The following is a 19,895-nucleotide window of genomic DNA, read 5'->3' as shown; positions in this document are numbered from 1 at the left end:
ACCCTGCTTTTCAAGTTATCTGTTTAAAAATTTGTTTCTAATGCATTTTATTTTTGTAATTGAGTAAAAAACAAGTAAGGAAGGCTAAGTTCGGGTGTAACCGAACATTACATACTCAGTTGAGAGCTATGGAGACAAAATAAGGGAAAATCACCATGTAGGAAAATGAACCTCGGGTAACCCTGGAATGTGTTTGTATGACATGTGTATCAAATGGAAGGTGTTAATGAGCATTTTAAAAGGGAGTGGGCCTTAGTTCTATCGGTGGACGCCTTTTAGAGATATCGCCATAAAGGTGGACCAGGGGTGATTCTAGAATTGGTTTGTACGATATGGGTATCAAATGGAAGATGTTAAAGAGTATTTTAAAAGGGAGTGGGCCTTAGTTCTATGGGTGGACGTCTTTTCGAAATATCGCCATAAACATGGACCAGGGTGACTCTAGAATGCGTTTGTACAATATGGGTATCAAATGAAAGGTGTTAATGAGTATTTTAAAAGGGCGTGGGGCTTAGTTCTATAGGTGGACGCCTTTTCGAGATATCGCCATAAAGATGGACCAGGGGTGACTCTAGAATTTGTTTGTACGATATGGGTATCAAATGAAAGGTGTTAATGAGTATTTTGAAAGGGAGTGGGCCTTAGTTCTATAGGTGGACGCCTTTTCGAGATACCGCCATAAACGTGGACCAGGGGTGACTCTAGAATGCGATTGTACGATATGGGTATCAAATGAAAGGTTTTAATGAGTATTTTAAAAGGGAATGGGCCGTAGTTCTATGGGTGGACGCCTTTTCGAGATATCGCCATAAATGTGGACCAGGGGTGACTCTGTAATGTGTTTGTACGATATGGGTATCAAATTAAAGGTATTAATGAGGGTTTTAAAAGGGAGTGGTGGTAGTTGTATATATCGTCCGTTTTATAAATACAATATAATTACCATAAAACTAAATTCGAGTTTAAGATTAACAACAAAACGATTTTCTTATAATTCATATTAATGTTAAAACTAAACTTAATGTTAAACCTTAAATACACACTTAAGACTAAAGAGTAGAGCCATTTAAATATGGTAGGAAAGAAAAAACAGAGATAGGAAGTGAAAGAGATGTAGTCATGCAGTTATGTTGAAATCACAATATTCACGCTGAGCTGAAGTAATCATGGATCACCTTACTGTAATTGCTCCTACTCAAAGCACCCTTGAGAAAATCAGGTATAGAGTTCCAAAGCCTTACAGCATTTACAAAAAATAGCCTCGATGAGGCCAGATAGTAATATTTGGGGATTATCAGATTGCGGTGCCTACAAGACTTTGGGAATTTAAGCTTTACGTAAAGATATTGAGGTGTTTTGAACTCGATGAGCTTGAACATATAAATACAGTTTCGCGCCTCAATGTACTCAAAAATACTGCATCCCAGTATTTCGCGCTTAAATAGAGAGATGTGATCATATTTCCTTAGGCCGTAGACATAACGCGTGATATTGTTGAACGCAACATCAATTTTGTGGTACGAGGCAGAATCAAACTGACTATAAACTAGCTCTGAGTACGTTATGTGTGGGACTATAAGCTGAACAGCTAGCTTTTTTCTTGTCTCTAAGGGAGTAAACGAGGCAGACATTCTTAATCTGCGTAAAACCGAATAAACACTACTCACGACTTTATTAACGTGGTCAACACAGTTCATTTTAGAATTTATCACAAAACCTAAATTCCTAATTTTGTCAGTAAACGGAAGAACACTATTTCCAACTAACAATTTAGGAATATCTTCAACGTGCACAACACTGTTACTAATGGGCAACACATAGGACTTTTGAGCATTTAAACAGAGACAGTTTTCAAACGCCCATTTCGAAATTGCAGACAAATCACTATTAATTTTAAAACACAAATCCTCGACGAGACCAACACGGCTAGACAAATATAATTGAATGTCATCGGCATAAGCATGGATATTTACGTACTAGTAAACAGAGAACACATCATTGACAAAAAGACTAAACAGGAGGGGGCCTAGTACAGAGCCTTGTGGTACACCCGAGGAAACAGTACATGGTTTTGATGCAGAGCCTTTGCATAACACTCTCTGGGTCCTTCTCGCCAAATAACTAGCCATAAGCTTTACAGAACTGTCAGAGAAGCCAAAATAGGACTCAAGCTTTTTGCATAGGAGACTATGGCTGACTGAGTCAAATGCTTTAGAGAAATCAAGGAGACACAGGAGAGTAAGGTCACTATTATCGAATTTTACTCTTATATCGTCAAGTATTTTTATTATTGCAGTAGAGCAACTATGCTTGGATCTAAACCCTGATTGGAATGGGCTTAAAAGATGGTGATCTAGGACATATTTTGAAATTTGAGAAGCCATCAAAGACTCACACACTTTTGCAAAAGCAGATAAGATGCTAATAGGCCTATAATTACTAAGCTCGACTGCATTATTTATTTTTGCGACGGGAATAATCAACGCCTTTTTCCATTCCTTTGGAAAACATGACGTTGTGAAGCAGTGGTTAATAATATGTGTGAGAGTTCCTAAAACATATGGCAGCAATAGTTTCACGAATTTCAAACATATTCCATCTTCACCAATTGCATTGGACTTAATGGCCATAAGTGATTTTAGAACCTCTTCCTCCGACACTGCCCTAAACTCAAAGTTATTCTCCGGTGAAAGGTTTCTGGTTATATGATAAGGTACAGGATTGACCCGGCGGTCGCCTGAGCTAACAAAATAGTCATTAAGGGTATCCGGATCAACCTGACACTCAGATTGCTGCTTACCATGTATATTTAGATTTTTCAAATTGCGCCATAAGTCTTTTGAAGGTAGTGAGGGGTTTAGCTTATAATCGCAGTACATCTGTTTCGCTTTTCTGGTAATATCAGTGGCTTTATTCCGGGCGATTTTATACTGCGACCAGGCAACCACGGTTTTGCTCCTCTTCCACTTGGAGTAAAGCTTGTTACGATTTTTAATTGCATATCTCACTTTGCCGTTATACCAAGGAACAGAGTTAGTTTTAACACTCACTTTTTTTAGAGGGACGTGCGTATCATAAAGTGTACCAAGAGTTTTATTCAAAAAGTTCAGCTTCGCATCCACCGTAGCAATACTCCAACACGCGGTCCAGTCGACATTAGACAAATCCCAAAACAACGAGCGTACATTTATAGACTTAAAATCACGATATACAGTAGTAAGAGTATCAACAGGGCAATTAAAGGTAACATCCAGTGTACAAAAAACTAAGTCATGGTCCGAAATAAAGCTAATTTGGTCAAACTTAAGAACATGGTCCGGGCTTGACGTGATAAAGAGATCTAACTAATATGTGAAGGCGTTTTCGAGATATCGACCAAAATGTGGACCAGGGTGACCCAGAACATCATCTGTCGGGTACCGCTAATTTATTTATATATGTAATACCACGAACAGTATTCCTGCCAAGATTCCAAGGGCTTTTGATTTCGCCCTGCAGAACTTTTTCATTTTCTTCTACTTAATATGGTAGGTGTCACACCCATTTTAGAAAGTTTTTTTCTAAAGTTATATTTTGCGTCAGTAAACTAATCCAATTACCATGTTTCATCCCTTTTTTCGTATTTGGTATAGAATTATGGCATTTTTTCATTTTTCGTAGTTTTCGATATCGAACAAATGAGCGTGGTCAAAGTCGAATTTCGGCCATTTTTTACACCAATACAAAGTGCGTTCAGATAAGTGGGTGAACTGAGTTTAGTAAAGATATATCGATTTTTGCTCAAGTTATCGTGTTAGCGGCCGAGCGGAAGGACAGACGGTCGACTGTGTATAAAAACTGGGCGTGCCTTCAACCGATTTCGCCCCTTTTCACAGAAAACTGTCATCGTCCTAGAATCTAAGCCTCTACAAATTTCGCAAGGATTGGTAAATTTTTGTTCGACTTATGGCATTAAAAGTATCCTAGACAAATTAAATGAAAAAGGGCGGAGCCACGCCCCTTTTGAAATTTTCTTTTATTTTTGTATTTTGTTGCACCATATCATTACTGGAGTTGAATGTTGACATAATTTACTTATACACTGTAAAGACATTAACTTTTCTTTTAAAATTTGATTTAAAAAAAATTTTTTTTTAAAAAGTGGGCGTGGTCGTTCTCCGATTTCGCTAATTTTTATTAGGCATACATATAGTAATAGGAGTAACGTTCCTGCCAAATTTCATCATGATATCTTCAACGACTGCCAAATTACAGCTTGCAAAACTTCTAAATTACCTTATTTTAAAAGTGGGCGGTGCCACGCCTATTGTCCAAAATTTTACCAATTTTCTATTCTGCGTCATAAGTTCAACTCACCTACCAAGTTTCATAGCTTTATCCGTCTTGGGTAAAGAATTATCGCACTTTTTCGATTTTTGAAATTTTCGATATCGAAGTGGGCGTGGTTATAGTCCGATATCGTTCATTTTAAACAGCGATATGAGATGAGTGCTCAGAAACCTACATACCAAATTTCATCAAGATGCCTCAAAGTTATCGTGTTAACGAACGAACGGACGGACGGACATGGCTCAATCAAATTTTTTTTCGATCCTGATGATTTTGATATATGGAAGTCTATATCTATCTCGATTCCTTTATAACTGTGCTCAACTGAGTATAAAAAGATTTAAATGAGCTGTCCCCAAATGATCCCGAAATTATCCTGAAAAAGCCACGAAATGACCCGACGATATCGCGGACGGATCCCGAAAACCATCCAGAAATGCCCCGGAAGGGTCTCCAAAAGATCCCGGAATAGTCCCAAAAAAACCCGAAATGACAACGACACGATTCTAGACTTATTAAGAGAACCACACAGAAATGATCCCTGAATGGTACCAAAATAGTCCCGGAAAAGTTGCGAAATTGCCTTGAGGGGCTCCCGGACGGATCTCGAAAACCATCCAGAAAATATCCAGGAAGGGTTCCTAAATTATCCCGACATAGCCCAGAAAAAGTTACGAAATGACCCCGAGGGGATCCACGACGGATAGAGAAAACCATACAGAAATGATTCCGGAAGAGTCCCGAAATTACCCCGATGGGTTCCCGTACATATCCCGAAAACTAACCAGAAATGACGCCGGAGAGGTCCCCAAATGATCCCCTAAGAGCCCCGAAATGACCCTGACGGGATCCCCGAAGGATCCCGGAAACTATCCAGAAATTATGCCGAAAGGGTCCCCAAATGATCCCGTATCAGTCGCGAAAAAGTCCCGAAATGACCCCGAGGGGATCCACGACAGATCCCGAAAACCAGCCAGAAATGATACCGAAAGGATCCCCTAATGATCCCGTATTAGTCGAGAAAAAGTCCCGAAATGACCCCGACGGGATCCCGGACGGATCCCGAAAACCATCTAGAAATGATGCCGGAAGGTACACCAAATAACCCCCTAATCGTCCCGAAATGACCCTGACGGGATCCCGAACGGATTTCGAAAACCATCCAGAAATGATACCGAAAGCGTCCCCTAATGATCCCCTATTAGTCGAGAAAGTCAGGAAATGACCCCGACGTGATCCCGGTCGAATCCCGAAAACCATCCAGAATTGATACCGGAAGGGACCCCAAATGATGCCGAAAAAGTCCCGAGATGACCCCGGACGGATCCCGAAAACCATCCTGAAATGATACCGGAAGGGATTTCAAATGATCCCGAAAAAGTACCGAAATAACCCCGACGGGATCCTGGACGGATACCGAGAACCATCCAGAATTGATGCCGGTAGGTACCCCAAATGATCCCGAAATGGTCCCGAAATGACCCCGAAAACCTTCCCGAAATGATGCCGGAAGGTACCTCAAATTATCCCGAAAAAGTACCGAAATGACCCCGACGGGATCCCGGACGGATTTCGAAAACCATTCAGAAATGATGCCGGAAGATACCCCAAATGATACCAAAAAAGCCCCGAAATGGCCCCGACGGAATCCCGGACGGATCCCGAAAACCATCCAGAAATAATGCCGGAAGGGACCCAAAATGACCCCGAAAATGTCCTGTAATGATCCCGGAAGCCATCGAGAATTTATCTCTCAAAGGTACGCAAATGATCCCCAAAATACCCCGACGGGATGCCGGAGAGATCCCGAAACCCATCCAGAAATGATGCCGGAAGGGCCCGAAATGATCCCGGAATAGTGCCGAAAATGCCCCAAAATAACCCCCAACGGAATCCCGAACGGATCCCGAAAACCATCCAGAAATGAGGCCGGAAGGGACCCCAAATGATCCCAAAAAGTCCCGAAATGACCCCGACGGGATCCCGGACGGATCCCGAAAACCATCCAGAAATGATGCCGGTGGGTACCCCAAAATGATCCCGAAATAGTCCCGAAATGACCCTGTATAAATATTTTGTACTTTTCATCATTAAGGGCATTGAAATTTTAATTAGGCACTTCTAACCAAAAATTTACTCAAGGGTAAATGGGTTGAATGAAAAAAGTGTTTTTATTCTTCAAATTCCTGGAATCTAGATTTAACAAGTAAGGAAGGCAAAGTTCGGGTGTAACCGAACATTACATACTCAGTTGAGAGCTATAGAGACAAAATAAGGGAAAATCACCATGTAGGAAAATGAACCTAGGGTAACCCTGGAATGTGTTTGTATGACATGCGTATCAAAAGAGTATTTTAAGAGGGAGTGGGCCATAGTTCTATAGGTGGACACCTTTTCGAGATATCGCCATAAAGGTGGACCAGGGGTGACTCTGGAATTTGCTTGTACGATATGGGTATCAAATGAAAGGTGTTAATGAGTATTTTAAAAGGGAGTGGGCCTTAGTTCTATAGGTGGACGCCTTTTCGGGATATCGTTATAAAGTTGGACCAGGGGTGACTCTAGAATGCGTTTGTACAATAAGGGTATCAAACGAAAGGTGTTAATGAGTGTTTTAAAAGGGAGTTGGCCTTAGTTCTATGGGTGGACGCCTTTTCGAGATATTGCCATAAAGGTGGACCAGGGGTGACTCTAGAATTAATTTGTACGATATGGGTATCAAATGAAAGGTGCTAAAGAGTCTTTTAAAAGTGGGTGGGCCTTAGTTCTATAGGTGGACGCCTTTTCGGGATATCGTTATAAAGGTGGACCAGGGGAGACTCCAGAATTAGTTTGTACGATATGGGTATCAAATGAAAGGTGTTAATGAGTATTTTAAAAGGGAGTGGGCCTTAGTTCTATAGGTGGCCGGCTTTTCGAGATATTCCCATAAAGGTGGACCATGGGTGACTCTAGAATTTGTTTGTACGATATGGGTATCAAATGAAAGGTGTTAATGAGTATTTTAAAAGGGAGTGGGGCTTAGTTCTATAGGTGGACGCCTTTTCGAGATATCGCCATATAGGTGGACCAGGGGTGACTCTAGAATTAATTTGTGGGATATGGGTATCAAATGAAAGGTGTTAATGAGTATTTTAAAAGTTGGTGGGCCTTAGTTCTATAGGTGGACGCCTTTTCGGGATATCGTTATAAAGGTGGACCAGAGGAGACTCCAGAATTAGTTTGTACGATATGGGTATCAAATGAAAGGTGTTGATGAGTATTTTAAAAGGGAATGGGCCTTAGTTCTATAGGTGGACGCCTTTTCGGGATATCGTTATAAAGGTGGACCAGGGGAGACTCCAGAATTAGTTTGTACGATATGGGTACCAAATAAAAGGTGTTAATGAGTATTTTAAAAGGGAGTGGGCCTTAGTTCTATGGGTGGACGCCTTTTCGAGATATTGCCATAAAGGTGGACCAGGGGTGACTCTAGAATTAATTTGTACGATATGGGTATCAAATGAAAGGTGTTAATGAGTATTTTAAAAGTGGGTGGGCCTTAGTTCTATGGGTGGACGCCTTTTCGAGATATCGCCATAAAGGTGGACCAGGGATGACTCTAGAATTCGTTTGTACAATATAGGTATCAAACGAAAGGTGTTAATGAGTATTTTAAAAGGGAGTGGGCCTTAGTTCTATGGGTGGACGCCTTTTCGAGATATCGATATAAAGGTGGACCAGGGGTGACTCTAGATTTTGTTTGTACGATATGGGTATCAAATGAAAGGTGTTAATGAGTATTTTAAAAGGGATTGGGCCTTAGTTCTATAGGTGGACGCCTTTTCGAGATATCGCCATAAAGGTGGACCAGGGGTGACTTTAGAATTTTTTTACGATATGGGTATCAAATGGAAGGTGTTAGCGAGTATTTTAAAAGGGAGTGGGCCTTAATTCTATAGGTGGACGCCTTTTCGGGATATCGTTATAATGGTGGACCAGGGTTGACTCTAGAATGCGTTTGTACGTTATGGGTATCAAACGAAAGGTGATAATGAGTATTTTAAAAGAGAGGGGGCCTTAATTCTATAGGTGAACGCCTTTTCGATATATCGCCATAAAGGTGGACCAGGGGTGACTCTATAATGTGTTTGTACGATATGGGTGTCAAATTAAAGGTATTAATAAGAATTTTAAAAGGGAGTGGTGGTAGTTGTATATGTGAAGGCGTTTTCGAGATATCGACAAAATGTGGACCAGGGTGACCCAGAACATCATCTGTCGGGTACCGCTAATTTATTTATATATCTAATACCACGAACAGTATTCCTGCCATGATTCCAAGGGCTTTTGATTTCGCCCCGCAGAGCTTTTTCATTTTCTTCTACTTAATATGGTAGGTGTCACACCTATTTTACGAAGTTTTTTTCTAAAGTTATATTTTGCGTCAATAAACCAATCCAATTACCATGTTTCAACTCTTTTTTCGTATTTTATATAGAATTATGGCACTTTTCTCATTTTTCGTAATTTTCGATATCGAAAAAGTGGGCGTGGTCATAGTCAGATTTCGGCCATTTTTTATACCAATAGAAAGTGAGTTCAGATAATTATGTGAACTGAGTTTAGTAAAGATATATCGATTTTTGCTCAAGTTATCGTGTTAATGGCCGAGCGGAAGGACAGACGGTCGACTGTGTATAAAAACTGGGCGTGGCTTCCACCGATTTCGCAAATTTTCACAGAAAACAGTTATTGTCCTAGAATCTAAGCCGCTACCAAATTTCACAAGGATTAGTAAATTTTTGTTCGACTTATGGCATTAAATGTATCCTAGACAAATCAAATGAAAAAGGGCGGAGCCACGCCCATTTTGAAATTTTCTTTTATTTTTGTATTTTGTTGCACCATATCATTACTGGAGTTGAATGTTTACATAATTTACCTATATACTGTAAAGATATTAAATTTTTTGTAAAAATTTCACTTAAAAAAAAAATTTTTTTTAAAGTGGGCGTGGTCGTTCTCCGATTTTGCTAATTTTTTTTAAGCATACACACAGTAACAGGAGTAACGTTTCTGCCAAATTTCATCATGATATCTTCAACGACTGCCAAATTACAGCTTGTAAAACTTCTAAATTACCTTCTTTTAAAAGTGGGCGGTGCCACGCCCATTGTCCAAAATTTTACTTATTTTCTATTCTGCGCCATAAGCTCAACCCACCTACCAAGTTTCATCGCTTTATCCCTCTTTGGCAATGAATTATTGCAATTTTTCTATTTTTCGAAATTTTCGATATCGAAAAGTGGGCGTGGTTATAGTCCGATATCGTTCATTTTAAATAGCGATCTGAGATGAGCGCCCAGGAACCTACATACCAAATTTCGTCAAGATATCTGAAAATTTACTCAAGTTATCGTGTTAACGGACAGACGGACGGACGGACGGACATGGCTTAATCAAATTTTTTTTCGATACTGATGATTGTGATATATGGAAGTCTATATCTATCTCGATTCCTTTATACCTGTACAACCAACCGTTATCCAATCAAAGTTAATACACTCTGTGAGCTCTGCTCAACTGAGTATAAAAAGCTGTATAAATATTTTGTAGTTTTCATCATTAAGGGCATTGAAATTTTAATTAGGCACTTCTAACCAAAAATTTACTCAAGGTTAAATGGGTTGAATGAAAAAAAAAAGTGTTTTTATTCTTCAAATTCCTGGAATCTAGATTTAAAAAGCTGTATAAATATTTTGTACTTTTCACATTAAGGGCATTGAAATTTTAATAAGGCACTTCTAACCAAAAATTTACTCAAGGTTAAATGGGTTGAATGAAAAAAAAAAGTGTTTTTATTCTTCAAATTCCTGGAATCTAGATTTAAAAAGCTGTATAAATATTTTGTACTTTTCATCATTAAGGGCATTGAAATTTTAATTAGGCACTTCTAACCAAAAATTTACTCAAGGTTAATCTCCACTGGGTTCGGAGAAGCAGGCGTCAGTTATCGCAAAACAGGGTTAGTTGGAGTAATTTGTTAAGCAACGACAAGCATCTCCTAAACGGTTAAGCGCCTATTAAACAAGTAAGGAAGGCTAAGTTCGGGTGTAGCCGAACATTACATACTTAGCTGAGAGCTTTGGAGACAAAAGGGAAAATCACCAAGTAGGAAAATGAAACTAGGGTAACCCTGGAATGTGTTTGTATGACATGGGTATCAAATGGAAGGTATTAAAGAGCATTTTAAAAGGGAGTGGGCCATAGTTCTAAAGGTGGACCAGGGGTGACTCTAGAATGTGTTTGTACGATATGGGCTTCAAATTAAAGGTATTAGTGAGGATTTTAAAAGGGAGTGGCCCTTAGTTGTATATGTGAAGGCGTTTTCGAGATATCGACCAAAATGTGGACCAGAACATCATCTGTCGGGTACCGCTAATTTATATATATATGTAATACCACGAACAGTATTCCTGCCAAGATTTCAAGGGCTTTTGATTTCGCCCTGCGGAACTTTTTCATTTTCTTCTACTTAATATGGCAGGTGTCACACGCATTTTGCAAAGTTTTTTCTAAAATTATATTTTGCGTCAATAAACCAATCCAATTACCATGTTTCATCCCTTTTTTCGTATTTGGTATAGAACTATGGCATTTTTTTAGTTTTTCGTAATTTTCGATTTCCAAAAAGTGGGCGCGGTTATAGTCGGATTCCGGCAATTTTTTGTACCAAGATAAAGTGAGTTCAGATAAGTACGTGGACTAAGTTTAGTAAAGATATATCAGTTTTTGCTCAAGTTATCGTGGTAACGGCCGAGCGGAAGGACAGACGGTCGACTGTGTATAAAAACTGGGCGTGGCTTCAGCTGATTTCGGCCATTTTCACAGAAAACAGTTACCGGCTTAGAATCTATGCCCCTACCAAATTTCAGAACGATTGGTAAATTTATTATTGTTCGACTTATGGCATTAAAAGTATTCTAGACAAACTAAATGAAAAAGGGCGGAGCCACGCCCATTTTGAAATTATCTTTTATTTTTGTATTTTGTTCCACCATTACTGGAGTGGCCACCGTGGTGTGATGGTAGCGTGCTCCGCCTACCACACCGTATGCCCTGGGTTCGCACCCCGGGCAAAGCAACATCAAAATTTTAGAAATAAAGTTTTTAAATTAGAAGAAAATTTTTCTAAGCGGGGTCGCCCTCGGCAATGTTTGGCAAGCGCTCCGGGTGTATTTCTGCCATGAAAAGCTCTCAGTGAAAACTCATCTGCCTTGCAGATGCCGTTCGGAGTCGGCATAAAACATGTAGGTCCAGTCCGGCCAATTTGTAGGGAAAATCAAGAGGAGCACGACGCAAATTGGAAGAGAAGCTCGGCCTTAGATCTCTTCGGAGGTTATCGCGCCTTACATTTATTTATTTTTTTTATTACTGGAGTTGAATTTTGACATAATGTACTTATATACAGTAAAGATATTCAATTTTTTGTTAAAATTTGACTTTAAAAAAATTTTTTTTTTAAAGTGGGCGTATTCTTCATCCGATTTTCCCAATTTTTATTTAGCAAATATATGGTAATAGTAGTAACGTTCCTGCCAAATTTCATCATGATATCTTCAATTACTGTCAAATTACAGTTTGCTAAACTTTTAAATTGCCTTCTTTTAAAAGTGGGCGGTGCCACGCCCATTGTCCAAAATTTTACTAATTTTCTATTCTGCATCATAAGGTCAACACACCTCCCAAGTTTCATCGCTTTATCCGTCTTTGGCAATGAATTATCGCATTTTTTCTGTTTTTCGAAATTTTCGATATCGAAAAAGTGGGCGTGGTTATAGACCGATATCGTAAATAGCGATCTGAGATGAGTGCCCAGGAACCTACATACCAAATTTCATAAAGATACCTCAAAATTTACTCAAGTTATCGTGTTAACAGGCAGACGGACGGACGGACATGGCCCAATCAAATTTTTTTTCGATACTGATGATTTTGATATATGGAAGTCTATATCTATCTCGATTCCTTTATACCTGTACAACCAACCGTTATCCAATCAAAGTTAATATACCTTGTGAGCTCTGCTCAACTGAGTATAAAAATGTATCTTCCAACCGCGAGGAAAAGGGCTAAAACAAACCAAAGAATATCTCCAAGATCATTTTTTTCCGCAGTAGCGAGGACCCTTGAGACTGGTGACCTCTTATAAAGTGAAGTTTCAGCATATTTAAGGGTTAAAGACGTATCAACCAAGTGAAGAAGGATGAATGAAAAATCAATAGGGGTGGTCTCCAGCATTCGTTCTTCTTTCCGTTTGCAAAAATAGTACGTGTTGAGGCATCCATTGTATTGGTAACTCATTTTTTTGCCATATACATAAAAACCGATTTCAAAACTTTTCGAAATATTTGTTCACTTATTTCATATGCATTTTATTTTTTTGTGTTTACTTTGGTTTGGCATTTCCACAAAGCTTAAGAGTGATTTTAAAATTTTTTTAAAAATCAAAAAACCATTATGGCCTGGTTATATTTATAACATGCTTCTAACCAAAAATTTACTCAAGATTAAATGGGTTAAGAGAAAAAAATGTTTCTTTCTGTAGATATCCCAACAAGCAAAGTAACCGTAATGTAAGTGTTTAATAAGTTTTCTCAAAAAAACAAAAAGCTTACAAAACCTGGTTGGGACCCCACATTCTCTTGTAAAAACATCAAAAAGTCTACAGTAACAAGGTTATTTTATTTGGAGCAACGTTAAGATAAACTCATTTTCAAAATTTCTACAGAAGCCGCCTAAAACACATTAATTTTACGAACATGAGAAAGATGGAAAGTTGCGTAAATTTATTACAAATTAAGGTGTCATTAACACTTTGAATAAGATCTTGATTATGTCATTCCGCCTAAGTTCGAGTAGTTTTGTTACTCAAAATTTATTGCCAGTCTACGATAGAACATATTAGCAGTTTGTAAACAAATGAAACTAATTACGTGTACGCTTTGTTCTTTTCATAAAAATATAAAGCTAATATAATAACAAATTTCTATAGTCATTTTAAAAAGCTGTATAAATATTTTGTAGTTTTCATCATTAAGGGCATTGAAATTTTAATAAGGCACTTCTAACCAAAAATTTACTCAAGGTTAAATGGGTTGAATGAAAAAAAAGTGTTTTTATTCTTCAAATTCCTGGAATCTAGATTTAAAAAGCTGTATAAATATTTTGTACTTTTCATCATTAAGGGCATTGAAATTTTAATTAGGCACTTCTAACCAAAAATTTACTCAAGGTTAATCTCCACTGGGTTCGGAGAAGCAGGCGTCAGTTATCGCAAAACAGGGTTAGTTGGAGTAATTTGTTACGCAACGACAAGCATCTCCTAAACGGTTAAGCGCCTATTAAACAAGTAAGGAAGGCTAAGTTCGGGTGTAACCGAACATTACATACTTAGCTGAGAGCTTTGGAGACAAAAGGGAAAATCACCAAGTAGGAAAATGAAACTAGGGTAACCCTGGAATGTGTTTGTATGACATGGGTATCAAATGGAAGGTATTAAAGAGTATTTTAAAAGGGAGTGGGCCATAGTTCTAAAGGTGGACCAGGGGTGACTCTAGAATGTGTTTGTACGATATGGGTATCAAATGAAAGGTGGTAATGAGTATTTTAAAAGCGAGTGATCCTTAGTTCTATAGGTGGACGCCTTTTCGAGATATCGCCATAAAGGTAGACCAGGGGTGACTCTAGAATGTGTTTGTACGAAATGGGCTTCAAATTAAAGGTATTAATGAGGATTTTAAAAGGGAGTGGCCCTTAGTTGTATATGTGAAGGCGTTTTCGAGATATCGACCAAAATGTGGACCAGAACATCATCTGTCGGGTACCGCTAATTTATATATATATGTAATACCACGAACAGTATTCCTGCCAAGATTTCAAGGGCTTTTGATTTCGCCCAGCGGAACTTTTTCATTTTCTTCTACTTAATATGGCAGGTGTCACACGCATTTTGCAAAGTTTTTTCTAAAATTATATTTTGCGTCAATAAACCAATCCAATTACCATGTTTCATCCCTTTTTTCGTATTTGGTATAGAACTATGGCATTTTTTTAGTTTTTCGTAATTTTCGATTTCCAAAAAGTGGGCGCGGTTATAGTCGGATTCCGGCAATTTTTTGTACCAAGATAAAGTGAGTTCAGATAAGTACGTGGACTAAGTTTAGTAAAGATATATCAGTTTTTGCTCAAGTTATCGTGGTAACGGCCGAGCGGAAGGACAGACGGTCGACTGTGTATAAAAACTGGGCGTGGCTTCCTGCCCTGGGTTCGCACCCCGGGCAAAGCAACATCAAAATTTTAGAAATAAAGTTTTTAAATTAGAAGAAAATTTTTCTAAGCGGGGTCGCCCTCGGCAATGTTTGGCAAGCGCTCCGGGTGTATTTCTGCCATGAAAAGCTCTCAGTGAAAACTCATCTGCCTTGCAGATGCCGTTCGGAGTCGGCATAAAACATGTGGGTCCAGTCCGGCCAATTTGTAGGGAAAATCAAGAGGAGCACGACGCAAATTGGAAGAGAAGCTCGGCCTTAGATCTCTTCGGAGGTTATCGCGCCTTACATTTATTTATTTTTTTTATTACTGGAGTTGAATTTTGACATAATGTACTTATATACAGTAAAGATATTCAATTTTTTGTTAAAATTTGACTTTAAAAAAATTTTTTTTTTAAAGTGGGCGTATTCTTCATCCGATTTTCTCAATTTTTATTTAGCAAATATATGGTAATAGTAGTAACGTTCCTGCCAAATTTCATCATGATATCTTCAATTACTGTCAAATTACAGTTTGCTAAACTTTTAAATTGCCTTCTTTTAAAAGTGGGCGGTGCCACGCCCATTGTCCAAAATTTTACTAATTTTCTATTCTGCATCATAAGGTCAACACACCTCCCAAGTTTCATCGCTTTATCCGTCTTTGGCAATGAATTATCGCATTTTTTCTGTTTTTCGAAATTTTCGATATCGAAAAAGTGGGCGTGGCTATAGACCGATATCGTAAATAGCGATCTGAGATGAGTGCCCAGGAACCTACATACCAAATTTCATAAAGATACCTCAAAATTTACTCAAGTTATCGTGTTAACAGGCAGACGGACGGACGGACATGGCCCAATCAAATTTTTTTTCGATACTGATGATTTTGATATATGGAAGTCTATATCTATCTCGATTCCTTTATACCTGTACAACCAACCGTTATCCAATCAAAGTTAATATACCTTGTGAGCTCTGCTCAACTGAGTATAAAAATGTATCTTCCAACCGCGAGGAAAAGGGCTAAAACAAACCAAAGAATATCTCCAAGATAATTTTTTTCCGCAGTAGCGAGGACCCTTGAGACTGGTGACCTCTTATAAAGTGAAGTTTCAGCATATTTAAGGGTTAAAGACGTATCAACCAAGTGAAGAAGGATGAATGAAAAATCAATAGGGGTGGTCTCCAGCATTCGTTCTTCTTTCCGTTTGCAAAAATAGTACGTGTTGAGGCATCCATTGTATTGGTAACTCATTTTTTTGCCATATACATAAAAACCGATTTCAAAACTTTTCGAAATATTTGTTCACTTATTTCATATGCATTTTATTTTTTTGTGTTTACTTTGGTTTGGCATTTCCACAAAGCTTAAGAGTGATTTTAAAATTTTTTTAAAAATCAAAAAACCATTATGGCCGCCAAGAAGACTAATGGTTTTACCTGGTTATATTTATAACATGCTTCTAACCAAAAATTTACTCAAGATTAAATGGGTTAAGAGAAAAAACTGTTTCTTTCTGTAGATATCCCAACAAGCAAAGTAACCGTAATGTAAGTGTTTAATAAGTTTTCTCAAAAAAACAAAAAGCTTACAAAACCTGGTTGGGACCCCCCACATTCTCTTGTAAAAACATCAAAAAGTCTACAGTAACAAGGTTATTTTATTTGGAGCAACGTTAAGATAAACTCATTTTCAAAATTTCTACAGAAGCCGCCTAAAACACATTAATTTTACGAACATGAGAAAGATGGAAAGTTGCGTAAATTTATTACAAATTAAGGTGTCATTAACACTTTGAATAAGATCTTGATTATGTCATTCCGCCTAAGTTCGAGTAGTTTTGTTACTCAAAATTTATTGCCAGTCTACGATAGAACATATTAGCAGTTTGTAAACAAATGAAACTAATTACGTGTACGCTTTGTTCTTTTCATAAAAATATAAAGCTAATATAATAACAAATTTCTATAGTCATTTTAAAAAGCTGTATAAATATTTTGTAGTTTTCATCATTAAGGGCATTGAAATTTTAATTAGGCACTTCTAACCAAAAATTTACTCAAGGTTAAATGGGTTGAATGAAAAAAAAGTGTTTTTATTCTTCAAATTCCTGGAATCTAGATTTAAAAAGCTGTATAAATATTTTGTACTTTTCATCATTAAGGGCATTGAAATTTTAATTAGGCACTTCTAACCAAAAATTTACTCAAGGTTAATCTCCACTGGGTTCGGAGAAGCAGGCGTCAGTTATCGCAAAACAGGGTTAGTTGGAGTAATTTGTTACGCAACGACAAGCATCTCCTAAACGGTTAAGCGCCTATTAAACAAGTAAGGAAGGCTAAGTTCGGGTGTAACCGAACATTACATACTTAGCTGAGAGCTTTGGAGACAAAAGGGAAAATCACCAAGTAGGAAAATGAAACTAGGGTAACCCTGGAATGTGTTTGTATGACATGGGTATCAAATGGAAGGTATTAAAGAGTATTTTAAAAGGGAGTGGGCCATAGTTCTAAAGGTGGACCAGGGGTGACTCTAGAATGTGTTTGTACGATATGGGTATCAAATGAAAGGTGGTAATGAGTATTTTAAAAGCGAGTGATCATTAGTTCTATAGGTGGACGCCTTTTCGAGATATCGCCATAAAGGTAGACCAGGGGTGACTCTAGAATGTGTTTGTACGAAATGGGCTTCAAATTAAAGGTATTAATGAGGATTTTAAAAGGGAGTGGCCCTTAGTTGTATATGTGAAGGCGTTTTCGAGATATCGACCAAAATGTGGACCAGAACATCATCTGTCGGGTACCGCTAATTTATATATATATGTAATACCACGAACAGTATTCCTGCCAAGATTTCAAGGGCTTTTGATTTCGCCCTGCGGAACTTTTTCATTTTCTTCTACTTAATATGGCAGGTGTCACACGCATTTTGCAAAGTTTTTTCTAAAATTATATTTTGCGTCAATAAACCAATCCAATTACCATGTTTCATCCCTTTTTTCGTATTTGGTATAGAACTATGGCATTTTTTTAGTTTTTCGTAATTTTCGATTTCCAAAAAGTGGGCGCGGTTATAGTCGGATTCCGGCAATTTTTTGTACCAAGATAAAGTGAGTTCAGATAAGTACGTGGACTAAGTTTAGTAAAGATATATCAGTTTTTGCTCAAGTTATCGTGGTAACGGCCGAGCGGAAGGACAGACGGTCGACTGTGTATAAAAACTGGGCGTGGCTTCCTGCCCTGGGTTCGCACCCCGGGCAAAGCAACATCAAAATTTTAGAAATAAAGTTTTTAAATTAGAAGAAAATTTTTCTAAGCGGGGTCGCCCTCGGCAATGTTTGGCAAGCGCTCCGGGTGTATTTCTGCCATGAAAAGCTCTCAGTGAAAACTCATCTGCCTTGCAGATGCCGTTCGGAGTCGGCATAAAACATGTAGGTCCAGTCCGGCCAATTTGTAGGGAAAATCAAGAGGAGCACGACGCAAATTGGAAGAGAAGCTCGGCCTTAGATCTCTTCGGAGGTTATCGCGCCTTACATTTATTTATTTTTTTTATTACTGGAGTTGAATTTTGACATAATGTACTTATATACAGTAAAGATATTCAATTTTTTGTTAAAATTTGACTTTAAAAAAAATTTTTTTTTAAAGTGGGCGTATTCTTCATCCGATTTTCCCAATTTTTATTTAGCAAATATATGGTAATAGTAGTAACGTTCCTGCCAAATTTCATCATGATATCTTCAATTACTGTCAAATTACAGTTTGCTAAACTTTTAAATTGCCTTCTTTTAAAAGTGGGCGGTGCCACGCCCATTGTCCAAAATTTTACTAATTTTCTATTCTGCATCATAAGGTCAACACACCTCCCAAGTTTCATCGCTTTATCCGTCTTTGGCAATGAATTATCGCATTTTTTCTGTTTTTCGAAATTTTCGATATCGAAAAAGTGGGCGTGGTTATAGACCGATATCGTAAATAGCGATCTGAGATGAGTGCCCAGGAACCTACATACCAAATTTCATAAAGATACCTCAAAATTTACTCAAGTTATCGTGTTAACAGGCAGACGGACGGACGGACATGGCCCAATCAAATTTTTTTTCGATACTGATGATTTTGATATATGGAAGTCTATATCTATCTCGATTCCTTTATACCTGTACAACCAACCGTTATCCAATCAAAGTTAATATACCTTGTGAGCTCTGCTCAACTGAGTATAAAAATGTATCTTCCAACCGCGAGGAAAAGGGCTAAAACAAACCAAAGAATATCTCCAAGATCATTTTTTTCCGCAGTAGCGAGGACCCTTGAGACTGGTGACCTCTTATAAAGTGAAGTTTCAGCATATTTAAGGGTTAAAGACGTATCAACCAAGTGAAGAAGGATGAATGAAAAATCAATAGGGGTGGTCTCCAACATTCGTTCTTCTTTCCCTTTGCAAAAATAGCACGTGTTGAGGCATCCATTGTATTGGTAACTCATTTTTTTGCCATATACATAAAAACCGATTTCAAAACTTTTCGAAATATTTGTTCACTTATTTCATAAGCATTTTATTTTTTTGGTTTTAAAAAAATGAAAATGTCAAACCAACAATTTTTTTGTGTTTACTTTGGTTTGGCATTTCCACAAAGCTTAAGAGTGTTTTAAAATTTTTTTAAAAATCAAAAAACCATTATGGCCGCCAAGAAGAGTAAATGGTTTTACCTGGTAATATTTATAACATGCTTCTAACCAAAAATTTACTCAAGATTAAATGGGTTAAGAGAAAAAAAATGTTTCTTTCTGTAAATATGCCAACAAGCAAAGTAACCGTAATGTAAGTTTTTAATAAGTTTTCTCAAAAAAACAAAAAGCTTACAAAACCTGGTTGGGACCCCACATTCACTTGTAAAAACATCAAAAAGTCTACAGTAACAAGGTTATTTTATTTGGAGCAACGTAAACGATAAACTCATTTTCAAAATTTCTACAGAAGCCGTCTAAAACACATTAATTTTACGAACATGAGAAAGATGAAAAGTTGCGTAAATTTATTACAAATTAAGGTGTCATTAACACTTTGAATAAGATCTTGATTATGTCATTCCGCCTAAGTTCGAGTAGTTTTGTTACTCAAAATTTATTGCCAATCTACGATAGAACATATTAGCAGTTTGGAAACAAATGAAACTAATTACGTGTACGCTATGTTCTTTTCATAAAAATATAAAGCTAATATAATAACAAATTTCTATAGTCATTTTAAAAAGCTGTATAAATAGTTTG

At 37.6% G+C, this 19,895-nt stretch overlaps 1 protein-coding gene across 2 annotated transcripts in view; it reads right to left on the bottom strand.

Annotated features, from left to right (window-relative positions):
* Positions 1-19,895, bottom strand: part of ZnT35C (Zinc transporter 35C) — a 252,281-nt gene that overhangs the window by 146,591 nt on the left and 85,795 nt on the right. The window lies entirely within an intron of this gene.

Source organism: Eurosta solidaginis, chromosome 2 (genome assembly GCF_040869045.1).
Source record: "Eurosta solidaginis isolate ZX-2024a chromosome 2, ASM4086904v1, whole genome shotgun sequence".
In the NCBI taxonomy this organism is placed as follows: Eukaryota; Metazoa; Arthropoda; class Insecta; order Diptera; family Tephritidae; genus Eurosta; species Eurosta solidaginis.
Note: the sequence above shows the minus strand (reverse complement) of the source record. Positions and strands in the feature narration are given on the sequence as shown.